At 40.8% G+C, this 16,823-nt stretch overlaps 1 protein-coding gene across 4 annotated transcripts in view; it reads left to right on the forward strand.

Moving 5' to 3' along the window:
* Window positions 1–1,559: 1,559 nt before the first annotated feature.
* The window catches only part of LOC111238633 (bromodomain adjacent to zinc finger domain protein 2B-like), a 66,366-nt gene continuing 51,102 nt past the window's right edge, over window positions 1,560–16,823 (forward strand). For all 4 annotated transcript variants that reach the window (XM_022768231.1, XM_022768233.1, XM_022768234.1 and 1 more), the window contains exons 1-2: window positions 1,560–1,742; window positions 14,573–14,618. The gene's annotated coding sequence lies outside the window, so the exon portion shown is untranslated. The remainder of the gene's footprint in view (window positions 1,743–14,572; window positions 14,619–16,823) is intronic.

The raw sequence follows: 16,823 nt of genomic DNA on the forward strand, positions 1-16,823 counted from the left end.
CATGCATAGAGACACACCAGTTGGCTCTGGCTCTGTGACCCATCCTCATCCTCAACAGGGTGGGGCATATAAGAACAGTTGCCCACTCCATCTGCAAAAACTCCCCACCACCACTCCTCCACCCCACCCCCTTGTTGTTTTCCAGTTGAATGAAATAATCTTCCCCCGTCTGGAAACCCAGTCTGGGTCAGAGGGCCTGCGTTCAGCCTGTTGCTTATTGTGTGCTCAGAAGAGGAGGTAAAGCATACAATTAGGCACAGATGGCTGTCTTTGCCAGGCAATGTATTGATCCTATCCTGAGGAAGATCTGTCCCATTTCTGTTTTTGTTTGGCAAATGCCTTCTAATTTAGAGCCTGTGTTATCTGTCTGATTTGTATTTGTTTGATCATGTATCATCTTCTGAGAGATCATCATTTGGTCAGTTTTCTGTGGAACACATGGGGGATTTTAGTGACTCAGTATTGATAAATGACTGTAACTTAATTCATGAAACATGATTTTACTGATAGGTATGCTAAATAGATAGATCTAGATCCTAGAGGAAAATTGAAGATTTATTCTTTAACTAGTTAAATACACGATTAGCCTACATATATACCTAATGTGTGGATGATAATAGTACATTCAGGCTTTTAAAACAGATTCAATCACTGATAATTCCACCGTAGTCCAACATCAACTCAGCCTTCAGTTTAATACCAATTAGAGTTGAAACTATTAGTGGAATAATTGATCAATAGAAAATGAATCAACAACTAATTTGACAACTGTGTAGTCATTTACCAAGAAAAAATGCCAAATATTCTCTGGGGTCAGGTTATACTAATACTGAACTTTATTCATATAGCACCTTTCAAAATAAATCCTTAAAGAAATCAAGTATTGTTGTCTGAAATATGAAGGACTGTACACCTTTCCTTTCCTCTCCAAGTTGCAGTATATCAAATGAGGTATGATTTGATGTATTGAAGACAGGGCTGCAACTAACTAATATTGTCTTATTAATTAATGCGCCAATTTTTTTCTTGATTAATCAGTTTGTCTATACAATGTCAAAAAAGCTAAATGAATTATCTGTCAATCAACTAATCAATTAATTCATTAATTGTTGAAGCTCTAGTATAAACTCTTTAATCCGCCTTGTAAAGCAGAAATTCAAACCATAATCGACATCATAATAATTAATCAGAGTGATCAAAGTTCTATAAAAGTTTGGACTTTTAATAGGAAAAAACCATAAATTAATGTTTTTAAAATGCAGCCTGTTTCTTTATTAATGTTATTTGTTTACACTAGTGGCCGATCATCGCCATAAGAGGTGCATGGCTTAAGATGCAACTAACATGATAAATAAAGTTACCGCTACATCCCTGTCAATGACAGTGTCGCATTTAAAGTAATAACGGTCAATAGCTGTATCCTTCTTTACTACGGCCGCTGCACAAATAATAAGTTTTCTTTGTGTGGCAGTAGTGAGCTGACGTCAGGTCGGTTCCTTGAAGTGGAGCTGAATAAACCTTGAGAAGAGTCTCCTTCAATCTGCTGTTAGTAACTAACACACACACACTCACACACCGAGACTCAATTACTGCCCAATTCCCTTCTTTATCATTCGTCCCCGACCTCTTTCATAACCAAAACCGACCAAGGAAAAAAAGAGGCGAGAAGAAGACCGACCCGAAGTGTTAGTTGAACTAAAAACCCACGTTGGAAATAAGTAAAGTGTCGAAACTAAAAAAAGGTAAGTGTTTTATTTCACTGACGCTGTTTTACCCCCATCACAGAACAAGCGATGAGCTGCGTAGAGCTGGCTTCGTTTCTAGTTTCTTAGCTTTTTTCCAGCTTGTGTAAACTGGTTTATAGTTTCTTGTTTTTGTGTTACGATGTAATTCATTCAGTCGGTGTATCCCGCACATAGACAGTGGAAGATTTGGTCGAATCCGTAAAGTTTTTTCTCTTTTTATATAAAGACGAAGTGTTTTTTTCCTCTTCTGAGTGGTGACCTGATAGTGGGAATCGTCTTTGTGTCCCTCTCTCCTTTTCTCTCGCACCGTTCAACCAGGCTGTCGTATCTGATAACTTGTTAAATCGTTGAGAATTTAAAGTTTAAAAGGATTTGTGTTGTTGTCTGTTTTGCTTGTAACAATCGTGTAAATGTACAGTTGTCGGGTTTTGGGTGCATAGTTGTAACCGTCAACGTAAAGGGGGAAACTGCGAGACACTGGACTGCCGTTGGTCCTCGCTGTCCGTCCGTTAAAATCCATCCAGTTTAATAGTCCCTCGACCCGAAAATAAAACAATTAGCGACAAATACATAAATATCCCCTTCGGTTCAGATTAAGTTGGACGTATAATATTCTTTTTCCACAGCGGGTTGAGAGTTTGAGCTTTTCGTGTTGTTACTCGTATTGCTGGCCAGCCTGCCGGGTAGCTGCTATCGCGGTCGCTTCCTCAAACCGAGAGGCGTGCAGGCAAGCTAGCAGCCGCTTGGCCGAGTTGTTGAAATTTATCCCTTTGTGTATATTACAATATCCTCCATTTTTTCTGCCCCTTCCAAAACAACAAGCCTCTCGCCATCTTGGTTATTTTAAATTCGTCCCCCAAGCACCCCTACCTTTCCCCTCTCTCACATACACACAAACACACTGGCTACTTTAAAAGGAAATGGATCCACGTTTTTTTTCGCAAGTTTTACCAAAGTTTTACACTTGTTAGAAAAAAATGACACGGTGGTTCGCGTCCTGTGTGTGATTTTAAAAAGAATTTTAAGGCGACTGATGAGATTGTGAGCGATGATTTGAAGCCAGTTTTGTCCCAAAGAGGAGCAGTTTGTATTTGAGGTCGAGACGTTTGCTTTAAAAAGCAAATATAAAGTGAGGTTGTGTTACGGGTCAGTATTGTGATTTCTGGAGAGACAGGTGGATATGGTGGGATTTTGGTACAGCCGCATTTAAACTTAAGCATTGACGCTATTTTCAAGCGAAAATGTTGTTAAATGTGATTTGAGGGAGCTGCTATATGTTTGTCTTTGCAACTGAACATGAATGAATGGAGGAGGGAGGAGGAGGGAAGGAAGGAAGAAAGAAAGGAAGGAAGGATATTAATTACCAAGAATCCCATTAAGGGAAGAACAGTAAAAATAAAATATAACTGGATGTCACTGCCAAATACTGTCATCCTTTGAATCACAAAGTTGTTTGAAATAATTATGTGATGGTAAAAAGGTATTTATTGCTCTTTAAAGAAACCTTTATTGGTAAGTTGGCAAATGGTGCACTGTTGTTTACGCAAAGTTGAATTGTGATTGTGATTGATAGATTTTTAGGATTGACAAGTTGGAGGACGTGCACACTCACACATGCATCTCTTATCATCACACACACACGCACATGTGCACACACGCACAGTTTGATTCACCCCTGGATGAGCCATAATACCGGTTTGCAACAGTTTAGACGGGAGACTCTTCCCTGAAAGAATTATCCAGTGAATGGAAAATGGTGACCTTATTTAATTTCTGCCATCCATCTTACAAAAGGTGTTATTTTAACCCATGCATTTGCTCTCTCCGTCAGAGTTAAAACTTGATCTCACTTTCTTCCCCATGTCCTGAAAGCAGTTTAAGGAAGAGGAGGGGAAAAGAAAACAAACCGAACAAATGCTTTGAAATGGAAAATCTGATCATTTCACCTCCCACCTCTTTTGTTTGCCCGTTTATTGCTGCAAAGCTGGAGTGCAGAGGAGCAGATGTTTAGCCAAACATGAAGGCGCGGTGCCTCTGTCCTTATGGGGATGGCTTTCCCTCCTCTCACTGCTGATGCATCTATATGACAGCTGCTTGATTTCATGGAGCTGCTAAGAAGCCATTAGTGGTATCAGTGAATTGAAACGGAACAGTGTCTCCCAGTTTTCTACCACTATTACAACTGTCTATTGTTAGCGTCATTTTCTGCAGATTTGTTTGAATATGAGTGCGTCTGTGCATGCACTCGTGTGTATGCAGCCTACAAGTGCTGCAGCTGAGCTGAACATACAAACCAACAAGAAGTAGTAATATATTTGTGCAGTGTGTTTTCCCATAATTTGAGAGAGAGTGAGCAAGAGCAAAAGTGAAAAAAGGGGAACAAATCTGTCAGAGTTTGTTTGCCATGTTGGTTTGAAATGAAAGCACACTGTGCTACCTCAAGCACACTCAAATCAGAGATGTCTCTCCTTGCCAGGCCAAGAAAAAAAAAAACAACAACTCTCGGCTGGAGTTTTCTTCTCTCTCTCTCTCTCTCTCTCTCTCTTTCTCTCTCTCTTTGCTTCTCTTTCCCTCTCTCAAATTGGAACTGTTGTTTTTGAAGAGATAAAGGAGGACTTCCGCTTGACTTGAACATTCAGGAATTAAGGATAGACATAGTTAAGCCCTATTTGCATGTCTACCAAAGTCACAGCAAACGGTTGCTATTGACTAAGCTGATTAGGTGAAATTAGGTTCACGAGCTCTGTGTCGGGGGGTGCTGAATCTGACAGAACTTGGACAGCTTTTGAAAAGACAATCCCATGTGCACACAATTCTGTATTCTCTATAATCCTTTAGTATTGAATATGGGGCTATCATTTTTTTTTTTTTTTGAGGAAACCCATAGTTTGTGAAGTGAAGCGAGATTTATCAGGTGTGCAATATATGTCGGTCAAGTCGTCACTATGAGTCAACGCTTGCTTAAAAATGTGTTGCAGTATCACATCGTGTTGGGATCAAAATTATGTCCAGTGTATTGGACATGTGAATGATTCATCTGTTAATTACAAGTGCATTACAATTATGCACTGAGTTATTTTTTTCCATAACACACTGCTTCTTTTAAATGCAACAACCACTAGTCTGTTTTGTAAGAACAAAGGTAACACTTTTCTTGTGTTTCCAAAAACTTTTGTGATGATTCAGTAGAGCTTAGTTCCACATTTTGATAATAACCAAAACTTGTTTTCACTTGTGGTGACTGTCTGATGGTCTGCTTTCAAAGGTTCACCTGCTGCAGAAAAATACAAAAACGTAAAAAAGTAAATGCTGTACCTAAACTGTGCTCATTCCCTTGACTGATTATACAAACCTTAAAAGTATTGCATGAATGTTTGAGGGGTTTGCATCCGTACCAAGGATCACACTGAAACTGGCCATTGAAATGATCAGTTATTGGAAATTCTAGTACATAGTGCAATGTTGTGCACCCCTATGAGTGAGTTTGTCACTCATTAAGCCTGACTGATTTCTGACTGTACCCTGGGCCACAGTGTGTACTGTAGATTCTGTGACAAGATACATCAGAATGTAAATGGTACATGCTTTAGGCATGATAGGACTCTAAATTGATACTGACAGAAAAATTAAACATTTGCATTACCATAATCATGTAAATGTATCAAACTAAGACACATTTTAATAGTCTATATCAAGTGCTTCAGTGTCAGTCTGTGGGTAAGTCCTAACCTAAATATTTCATGGAATTGATGTCAGTATTTTATATTTAGACTGAGATTAATCAGACCTACAAACAGTCTATTGATAATAATGGCCATCTGGGAGCCCTGTCAAATCTCTGCATGTTAGTGCTGACACAAAGCTGTGAAATTTAGAGAGGAAGTAGAGGTCTGCTCTGTGTTAACCAAATAATTCAAGAACTAATGCTAGACAGAGTCCTGATCGTATTTCCTAATCTTTCCCCATCAGTCATCCATTTACATATGAATGTGCATGCACACACACAGAAAACAATAATGACAAATTAAATAATGTACCAAGAAACTGAGGACTTAAACAGATGTTTTTGAAGTAGACATTAATCCTATAAGGGCTAATGGTCCTTTGAGAAGAAGCCGCATTTTAGCAAAAGCCCTAAAAGCTTCTAGGCATTAGATTGATAATGCCTCTTATTGTTACAGATCAAATTGGTGCTGCTGTGTGTTTGTCTTGGCCTACTGTTTTCTGCTGTGTTACAGGCCCGTGCAGGCAGCTCACTTATTGATACGTGTTTACATGGCCTTGCAGGTTAATGTCCTCTCAGCTGGAAAGTTGGTTAGCTCTCAGATGATCTACCTAACCTTATGTTACCTTGCTATTTTGGTAACGCTGCATTTTCACTTGATGTCCTGATAATAATCAGGGTACACAAATAATTGTCTAAAGTGCATGCTCAGTGACAGACGATTTTAACATGAGCCTTTTCAAATATCGTGGCTATGTTTAACCAGAAGTGTCTGCCTGTGTTTCTGTCTATATAATGAGAAATGCATCTGTAAACTAAGCTAATGAGATTGGGCACATATGCCTCATGTTGTAGAAACACATGAACAAGCTCAACTGTTAATTAAGACTAAACAAATCAACACCCATTTTAGTTTTCTGTGCGTTTCTGTGTGGATTACATATGGTGGATTAATTACCAAACAATAAGCAGTAAAGTGCAAGTGGGTCACCCCGTGTTGACTTTCAGGAGACAGAAGACAGAGCGGCCAAATTTGGGAGGGAAAGGCGATAAGCTGCTTCTTTGCTGTTCGTCCCCTGGGCCTCTATTTATCATTCAATGTGAGAATTTCCTTGATGAAAGTCAAGGTTGTTTGTGCATGCTCTGTCTCGTTGGGATGCCTGTTTTTCCACCAGCAAGGTGAAAAGGTTGATTTTCCCCTCCAAAGAGATGCCTTGTTTGGAAAGTCCAGGCTAGTTTCTTTTAATGAAGTCTCAAAAGGTCCTGATGATTTTTCCACTTCAGGGCTGTTTTTGTTTTGTACATTAGCGAGGAGGTGAAAATACAGATGTACTTCTTGTTTTATGGAGCCATACAGCAGCATGCATGCAAGTCCTCGTGATTCACTGATTGTCTCCATTACATACTCGTCTGGTAAAGACATAGCAAAGAAGGTTATCACTTTATGTGAGCCGAAAGCATCAATTTAATGTGGTCTTTATAAAAATCAAAAGTGACAAGAAACAAAAAAACATGGCAACATCATGAATGCATTTCTTTTCATAAAAAGAAAACGCTTTGGTGTTATTTGGCTTCATGAAATGGGGAGTCTCTTAACATTCGCTGAACTAGGTTGGATTGGAACAGATTTTGTTTTCCTAAGAAAACCAACCAAACGATCATTTTTCTCGCCCCTCTGTCCATCTTGTCTAAGTGCCCATCATTTTATATCAGAAGGAACTTGATTATGGAAATGCCGACGAGGTCTGGAAAACCTGCTATTTAGTTTGATGTTTACCACACCTTGACATTCTCAATCTGTAGCAGGGGGCCCTCTATTTACACTTTTCTCTAGAATACACCCATGCTGGCTGTGCTCAGATGGGAAAAGGATCCTGGGAATGGAAAAGAAATAGGAAGAAGGTTTCGGATGTGGGAATGGGAATGATATTGGTTTTCTATTGGTGTGCCTCCTGGGTCAGTGGGGTGCTTGATGATACTATAGAATAGCTTGTAGCAGGCAGGGAAGCTGCGAGCCTCGGTGGGTGTTAAGACAGATGTACACACCCACAGACACCTACGCACACAAACATAAACATCTACACACGCATGCACACACTTCCTGTCAGAGCACAGGCATTTACGCATAGGGACAGAACACACACACGCACATACACACACAAATGCATGAGATTGCGCCTCGACAGCCCCCATTTATTGATCTTCTTCAGCATTTAAAATCTGGTCACTGCTGCCACAAAGGCTTTTTATTTTAGCTGTGCTGGCAAAGCCTGCTCCAAGCTAAGCCAGAATTTTAAATATTTAACTCCTACGGAATGGCATGAGAAATGACAGGGATAGAGAAAAACAAATAGGAAAGCAGTTTTGAGCTGTGCAATAGCTATATATGTATTTGTTCAGGACTATGTTTTATGTAAACCACACTGGTACAATCAGCTCTCACTGTGTTGACTGTGGAAGCACTACAGCATGGGGCAAAAAAATCTGCATATACAGCACACTTTCCTTCATGAAGTTTTTATCTGGAATTCATGGGGATCCTTTTCTGTCTCTCCAGAAAAGGCATTCACTCTGAATTGAACTTAACTCAGTACTGACCTACATGGCCTCACCTTGTTAGCAGCACAGACTGAAACGCTAGCAGCCATTGGATTAGTCATTATTGGACCTGGGACAAGCTGCTGTTTTTAGCATTTTAAGGTTAAAAAAGGATACTCATGTGTATAGAGGCAACACAGCGATGTCTAATCCACAGGAGCCCTATAGCACGTAGTCTTACAGACATTACCGTCTCTCTTCTCTGACTATAGTGTGTTTCTCTTTCTCTGTTCTCACTGCACGCAAAACAAGGTATTTAAAAATGTATTTCCCTTTTTTCTTCTTAGGCAACTGTCAGTTAGTCCCACATGGTATGGAGGAAATGATCTGACTAGCTCTGTTCGCACTACATTTCAAAATAATTTGTCTTGAAAAGGTCAACGCACATTTCACTGATTTTGAAATGCTTCTACAGTATAGTGAAAAGTTATGTTGCATTAACATTACTTAAAAAAAAAAAACACCACCGGGCAGCCAAACCACAAGGGTTTCCTCATCCAGTTGAACCTGCTGCTGCTGCTGCTGCTGTTGTTTTTCTCTTGTCCAGCTCTGAAAGCCTAGCCTCGCTCAGTCTGTGGCATTGTCCCGCTTTCCCCCTCTCTCTGTCTGTCTGTCTCTCTTTCACTCTGTCTGTCTCTCTCTCTCTCGCTTGTGCTCTCTTTCTGAACGATGACACTGAGAGACAGCTGTAACGTGAGACGCCTCTCGATCCTGGCAGGGGCTTCGAAAGCCGAGGCAGAAGGGAGGGAGAGGGCCTTTATCTGAGACTGGGGGCGCTGACCTCCCTCATTCCCCTTCTCTTTTTCTCCTCTTTTCTCTCCCTGTCTTTACGTCTGCTAGCATATCCTATCCTCCCCCCACCAACAGCAGCCAGGACTGCACTCTTAAAAAAAGTGTAATGTGAAAACAGTCTCCCCATAGCAGAAACCTGATGAATGAAATAGTGGATGCTGTTGCGGTTTTCTACATTTACAGTTGCATTTTGACTTTAAATTTCTAGCATCTCTTCATCGTCTTTTTTATCAGGGTCAGATTAATGCAATTTATGTTATGTTCTCAAGGATTTACACAATACTGTATAGTGTGCGATATTTGAGTGACATATGTCTGTGATCCGTACAAGAACGCTTTTTATGTGTGTGCATGTGCATTTGTGTGTGTGTGGATGTAGATGGAAACATCAACACATCCCCCGGACTCTAGGCTATGGCTGCTAAATCCTCTGTGAGAGCTCCCGTGTGTAATCCAAACATTTAGAGCTAATTTAAGCATGCAGGCAGGAGCAGCATCCTTTAGGAAACAACAGCTCTCTCTCTCTCCATCCTCCACTGTGTGTTTGTGTGTGTGTTTGTGTGTGTACTACTTATGTGTTTGTGTGTGCATGTCTTGTTGTCGCTGGAGGGAAATGAAAGCACTCAATCACTCACCTGTCAGAGTACTTCAAATTCTGTCCATAACACACACACACAGACACACACACGTGTGGACACGGACACATATGTGCATACACACTTACCCCTGAGGGTTTGACAGGACTGGCCCTTTATTGACTCCCTTGATCAAGGAGACAGCAGATCCATTTAATAGAAACTCCACACACACACATGGGCATTGAAATCAAAGTGGATTCACATCTGCTGTCCACACACAGCTCCACTGTAGCCTTTTCTGCTCAAACAACAGACCTGGTAGTCATTTAAAACTGTGGCTATATTGGGTGTTGAATTAAATTTTAAAGCCAATACTAATAGACATCACACTGTTTTTCATTACAGGATATTCAAACAGTTTCCTCCTCATATTTGCAATGTCATTACACCAGAACAGCTCTGATTCACCTCTTCACCACTGTGTGTTATTGTATGGAGGGCAATTATGTCATGATACAAGCCCAGCCTGGGTTATAGGCATGTTCTGTTGGCCTTGGCCCCTGTGCTCCCCAGTTGGCCATGTTTTGTGCTGAGTGTTTTGGAAGGCCAGTTAGCCAAGAGGGTGCTGGGAGGAGATGTGACAGCTGTGTTGGTCACGGCTATTCTGACCTTCACACGTCATCTTGATGGATCATCAAGGCTGTAACGATACACTGAACCTGTTGTGTAGGCCTGTGCTAGCCTGATTATCCACTGGTGATGATCTGGTCACATACTGTACTGATATCATTGTTCCAAATGCATCTGTGGATAGTCACCGGCGAGGCCAGGTTGACTGCATATCTGAATCAGGTTTATCTTGTAAAAAAAAAAAAGCAAAAAAGGAAGTGGATTGGCTAATGCAACAACGGGCTCTCTGCCACTAAGAGAAGAGTTATCATGGCAACACAAAACATGAGTACATACACAGACAAAAAGACAGAGGCACACAATCAAGCCGGGTATTTCATATATATTCTACTTCTCAAAAGTGGATTGCACTAATGTTCTGAGCTTTTCACCAGTCTCAAAGCGCTTTACTTTGTGTGTGTGTGGTGTAACCCGTTCCCTTGAGATGGCACTTGCTCCATCAAGTCAAGGAAGAAACCATTTAGCGGAATGACAAACACACACATATATTCACACACATACACAGCACCGGGAGGCTGGGAGGATTTGAATTGCACTTAGACAAACGTTTCTCACACAAGTTCTTTATTCCTCCACCCGCTCCCTACTTTGCCCTGAACATACACTTACTCACATACAAAGGTACTTGCACAGAGATTCCATTTTGTCAGGTTTCAGCCCCAGATCATGTAACGATAAAAGATGCTGCCCTGCAGTTAAACACTGCCAGTAAATCACAGGGCAAAGAAAGCTGGGAGAAGCACTTATTTTTAAGCAGCATGAGAGACCATACTGGGGGGGAAGGGGTTGAGACAGATAGGGTAAGACAGAAAGAGAGAGAGGGAGGAAGAGAGAGCTTCTTTGTGCACTGTGTACTGGCATTGTGTGTGATGAAGAGATGAATCACTGCTATTTAGGGATTGGTTTCCTGCAACTGATTGTGTGACGACTCTGTGGCGGACAGACTGTCAAGACTTGCCTGTTTTGTTCTGGGGGCTTCAGGAAAATGTCTGCGGCCAAGTCTCACTTGCTCACTCCCACAGGGACCCGGTGTGCCAGAGATCAACAGAGACAACAGAGACAAACACCTCACCACTGTCGCTCCTCTAACAAGGCATCAAATATTAAAAAGCAAGGGATTTTAGGCCAATCTCAATATGTGTATTTTCAGATTACACTTGTTTTCTATGTTTGAATATCAAGAGAGTTTTTTGTAGAGAAGACTCACATGAAGCATGTGTGACCTTTCTTTCTTTCTTTCTTTCTTTCTTTCTTTCTTTCTTTCTTTCTTTCTTTCTTTCTGTAGCTATACAAAAGTCCGACCCTTGTATTTAACCCTGTACAGATGCCCGAGAGCTGCTGTGTGACTACCAAAGTAAAGTCAACATCAGTGTAGCTGAGGGAAGGGGGGTAGATTAGGGAAACCAAACAAGACAATTCAGAGAGACGTCACAACAGTTAGGTTGTACAATGTCCATGTGTAAGCATGCCTGGAGTGTAAATGCAGGTAATTATACCTTTGCAGATAGTTCCTGTTTTTGCATTTGCTTGTTTTTTTGCCTTTCAAGTTAATTAGATGGAAATTAGTAAGTAATGATGGCTATTATAAAATGACATTTAGGTTGTTACTCAAAAAGTGTTAAACTTAATAACTTAGGGCAGTAATTTGTTTTATCACTTTCTTATAGGCAATAACAAATAGCTTTGTGTCACTTTCCAAAACATGATTACATGTATTCTCTTGCATTAAAGTAATGCTTGGGTGAACCTTCTTTTTTCTTGTGTGATAAAATGGTAAAATACTCATAGTTGTTTCGGTTTTGATTTTGATTTAATTCTATTATTCAATGATAAAAATGTTTTGATGTTTTTTTAACGTTCATCATATCGAGTTGAAACTAGTAGTCAATTAGTAGACTAAAATCAGTCAACTGAAATATAATATACAACAATTATGAGTCAATTAATTGTTTAAATTAAGTCTTAGGGAAATGGTGGAGGGCTGCCCTCCTAATAGTCCACCAAACATTAGTTGATGATAGGAGTCCTAGTCGACCGAGTTTTGATTGGTCAGTTTGTTGCAGGAAAAAAAAAAAACTCCAAAGGAAGTGGCAACACTCAGTCACTCAGTCAGACATTGTATATGGCTGGTCCCTGTGTTAGACAGTATTTACATTTGTGAGGTTGGAAATCCAAAGTGTGGGAACATTTCAAGAGGGTAAAGGACGATCCCAAGAAGGTGACATGCAAACTCTGCAGGTATAAACAGGCCTGATAAACATGGTTCATCATTTGAAACATGTAGGTAGCCTAACGTTAGCCACTTAGCATGGCCACTTGCATTAATGTTAGATAGCTTAGATAAATAGGCACTATTAGGCTTATCCAAGTGTTCATGGGGACGGGAGATGCTAAATTATCTTGTTAACTCGCTAAATTACCTTGTTGACTCCATGTTTGTGCACCTGTGCACAATGTGCATTTCTCTCTATATTGTGTTGTTACAAGCTTAAGTTGTGTGATGTTTTTGAAATACATCATCAAAATGTCCAGTCTCCGTGGTGGTTGTTTCAACACATTCAGAGTAGTTACCGCTTTGCCAATGTTGTTAACAGGTTGCTCACTTGTAAAATCTGTATTTTAAAGGCTCATTAATACGGTTTTGTATTTCTCTGTAATGTAGCACAGTGTCAGCAACGTTGCTTTCAATATTATTGGAACTCAAACCATTTTCTGATGCCTCCCAAAAATACATATCTAAATAATTACGTTGATATCATAAATGTGCAATGACTAGTCGACTGATCACTTGAACTAAAGACTACCAGTTGACAAGGAAAATCTTTGTTTGGGGGCAGCCTTAAAATTGAGTGTTTTTTTGTGATATTTTATCCATCTCTAGTTGATGTAAAACTGGTAAGATCTTAGAATAAAATGAGGTTAATAGACTAACAGCCAGATTCTCAGTCAGGCAAATGATGGCAGACAGCACTGGCTTTCTTATCCAGTGTAATTCACCTGCCTCGTGGCTGGCAAATCATTTTCTGTGCTGAAGCCCTATGAGCAGAGATCCTTTAATCATCCACTAATAAGCCTTTATGAAAAAGCTGAAGATGAATTCAGCCTACCTGGCTCTCTGTTATCATTATCACTGAGATGAGTTATCAAAGTATTTGTGTGTGTGTGTGTGTGTGTGTGTGTGTGTGTGTGTGTGTGTGTGTGTGTGTGTGTGTGTGTGTGTGTGTGTGTTTGTCTGTCTGTCTGTGTAAGAGTGAAGATAATGAAGGGAACCGTTTCAGTTCGATCATTCTGGTTATTATCAACAGAGGCAGTGGAGGTGATTTCTGTTCAGTGATGAACTGAGCGTTAATGACAGATGTGTGTTGCATTATGTGCCACAGACTTTGACATGACTGGAGGTTATCTGAAAAGACAAAATCACTTAGGCTCACAAACTGCAATACACCCATTTTCTTTTAATCGTGGCATAATCAAGGCATGTCATTCCAACATGTGGCATTTACAAGAATTACTAAAACTCTGCAGTGACAATCACAGCTTTTTTAAACTGTGTGTAAGATTTGGTCCCTAAACTGAAAGAGAGAAATATGTCATTGCAATAGTTGACCACATCTGAGCTAATGAAGTATCCACCAGACTTGATTCTGTTGCTGTTGACCAGATGGACGTGTTTACTGTCAACAAAACCCTGTTAGATAGCTACCCACAAGCGCTATAACACTTTATGTGTGTTGGTGTGTCTGGAAATGTCTATAAGAAACTGCTTCCCCGTGTATGAGAGGGCTTGAAGTTTGTATTTGTCTGTATTTATGTTCAAGAATAGGAGTATATTAGCGTAAATAAAAGTTTCTATGTGTCTATGCAGTATGATATATGTTGCAGGGTGGCATCTGTTATGGTGAGCTACTTAGATTAGGCTCAGGCTGTAAGAGCACAGGAGGGCCTTAGAGACAATGCATGAGAGATGGGCGTGAGAACGTTGGTAAGGCTTGGTTCTCTGCAAGAACTGTCTTGTGTTTGGGGAAAATATCCTCACACTCAAAGCTCCAGTGTCTAGATCCATTTCTAACAAACAGGTTTTACAAGAAAGGGCTCGGGGAGAAAGACTTTTTTTGTGCGTGTGAACATCTAACTGTGTGTGTGTGTGTGTGTGTGTATCTACAGCTGTGTTTCAGACGTCACTGTATTTTTTTTTTTTATCCGATGTGCCTGAAAATCACAAATACTAAGCTGTGCAACTTTTAACTTTGATATCCAGGTAGTTTTAGGGGCTTCATCTTCTTCAGGCTCTCAAAAGGAAAACTTCCAGCATTATCTCAAATATAATGCATATAATCTAATCATTTGACTATCTTACAAGTAGTGGAGACACATTTTATTCCTATGACTCAGATTGTATTTTTGACCTGAACCACACTGATCTTTTGTTTCTGCTTTTTCTCCAGGTGTTACAGCAGTTATGTCAAGGAGCTGAAGACATCTCTAACGTCAGTGAGTATCCACTATAGTAAAGAGTATTCACATCTCCTCTCTCTTGTCTCTCTATCCCACCGGTGTATGTTTGCGTGTTACAAAATAGTTGATGTGTGACTTAAAAAATATATATTGTCACACATTCCTGCTTTTACAGTTTTTTTATGGCACGCCAGAACAAACTTGCAGACTCCTCCAGTTTCAGGCCTAATTTGATTTTCATTCATTCAGTGAAAGAGGATGTTTTTTTTTTCTCCCCAATTAAATTTAACAAGAGCCCCTTGAAAAGCAGTTGTTATGATTACATTACAAATTCGGGGTTCATTCAGTGAATCAAGCAATTAATTAGATTTCTCCCATTCTAATCAGAATATTTGTCTGAAACGTACGCGCCTAATAAACATCCTTTGAGTTTGCTATCTGTTCAGAGCCAGCGGCGAATGTAAATGGTTGTTAACCGTGCCCTACAGTGCTTCTAGGTTAGGATCTTTGATTGTGTTTAGTTGTTCATATATGTATTGCTACGTGCAGCTTTGCTCTCCTCCTGTCTCCGTCCTATTCTTTCTTTCTTTTTTCTTTCTCTTTTCTTTTCTGTCTGAGAGCTAGCTGTACTCTGGGGCGCGGCTGCGTCCTCAAGGCTTCACTTCACACACACACACACACCAAGGTGGCAGTTTGTTGTTCCACACACAGACAATGACTTGCACTTTTCTCTGCTGCCTGACTTGATGGCCTTGTGCCTGCAAGTGTGTCACCAGATCAAATGGGATCTTTTATGAGAAGGTTTTTACTGAATGCAGAGCTCAGGGAAATACTTGTTTCGCCTGTGACTGTCTCTTTAGCCTTGTGTGTTACCAGACCTGATTCTATCAGGTTTAACCATTACTGCTTCATCTCTGGCTGTGAATGATACATTATATCCCCCGCAGGTTGGTGTGAGCTGGTTGTATCATTTGTGATAAGTATTGATGAGTCCTCTCTTGGGGAATCAATTTCTAGGGGGGTGCAGCCTTGTAGCTGAACCCCCACCGCTGGCTGTCACTGACTGGTGTCTTGGCTGCCTGACTCTTCCTGCAGCCCCATAGAGAACAAGCACAGCAGAGCACAGGGAAAGATGGAGCTCGTCCAAACAGCTATGGTGTAATTAGCTGACATTTGTTGCTTGGAAGACAAGAGAAGGGAAAAGGAAAGAGCTGCTCAACTCAAACACCCAAAGGAATATGCAAATGTTGAGAGTGAGAGAAAATGAAAGAAAGACAGAGAAATTTGTCTAATGGCAGCGAGATATAATTATATTAAATTCACGTATGTGTATATGTGTGTGTGTGTGTGTGTGTGTGTGTGTGTGTGTGTGTGTGAACCCATTGAACTTTATGAGTATTCCTGTCAGTGTTTTGCCATTGGAAGGCACAAACCACTGGTCTCCAGCATGGACTAATAAGTATGTTAGCATAAGAATGACTAACCAGGACATTTCTCTGCTAAGAGATGATACCTTTGTCTCCTGCTCAGCGTTGTTGTTTTGTAGAGCCCATCTTAAGGCTTTCAACTACATCAGCTAGGCATTACACAGCTGAGATACACACTACCCACATGAAGCAGCCATCCACAACCGGGCTGATTCTCTGGTTCCAGGAAGGTTGTGCGTGTGCGTGTGCGTGTGCATATGTGTGTGTGTGTGTGTGTGTGTGTGTGTGTGTGTGTGTGTGTTCCCATGTGTGTTTGTGTGCATGTATTTAGGGGAGAGTGCTGTAATGCATGTGGACTATCTGTACTTAAGCCAAGGTGCTGTGTGAAGGAGCAGCAATGCTTACGCAGCCCCATCTGCTTGATCCAAGCTTGAAATGCAATGCCTTTTAATGACAAAATACTGAGTGGCTTGGAGGTGTGCAGAAAAGGGAGGAGTGTGTGTGTGTGTGTGTGTGTGTGTGTGTGTGTGTGTGTGTGTGTGTGTGTGTGTGTGTGTGTGTGTGTGTGTGTGTGAGTGTGTGAGTGTGTGAGAGAGAGAGAGAGAGAGAAAGAGTGAGTGAGTGAGGGTGTGTGTGTGTGTGTCTGTTGTGTGAGTGTGAAATAGAGAGGAATAAAGGGAGAGGGAGAAGGAGAGAGAAAAACATCTCGAAGGTCAGGAGCAGCGGGCGGCCGTAGGGGAGAGACACGTGAGACAGAGATAGTCTTGCGTCAGCCCCACAGCAGTCCGCTCTTTATGTATGTGTGTGTGTGTAT

The sequence above is a fragment of the Seriola dumerili genome, unplaced genomic scaffold (genome assembly GCF_002260705.1).
Source record: "Seriola dumerili isolate Sdu_G_001 unplaced genomic scaffold, Sdu_1.0 BDQW01001449.1, whole genome shotgun sequence".
Classification (NCBI taxonomy): Eukaryota; Metazoa; Chordata; class Actinopteri; order Carangiformes; family Carangidae; genus Seriola; species Seriola dumerili.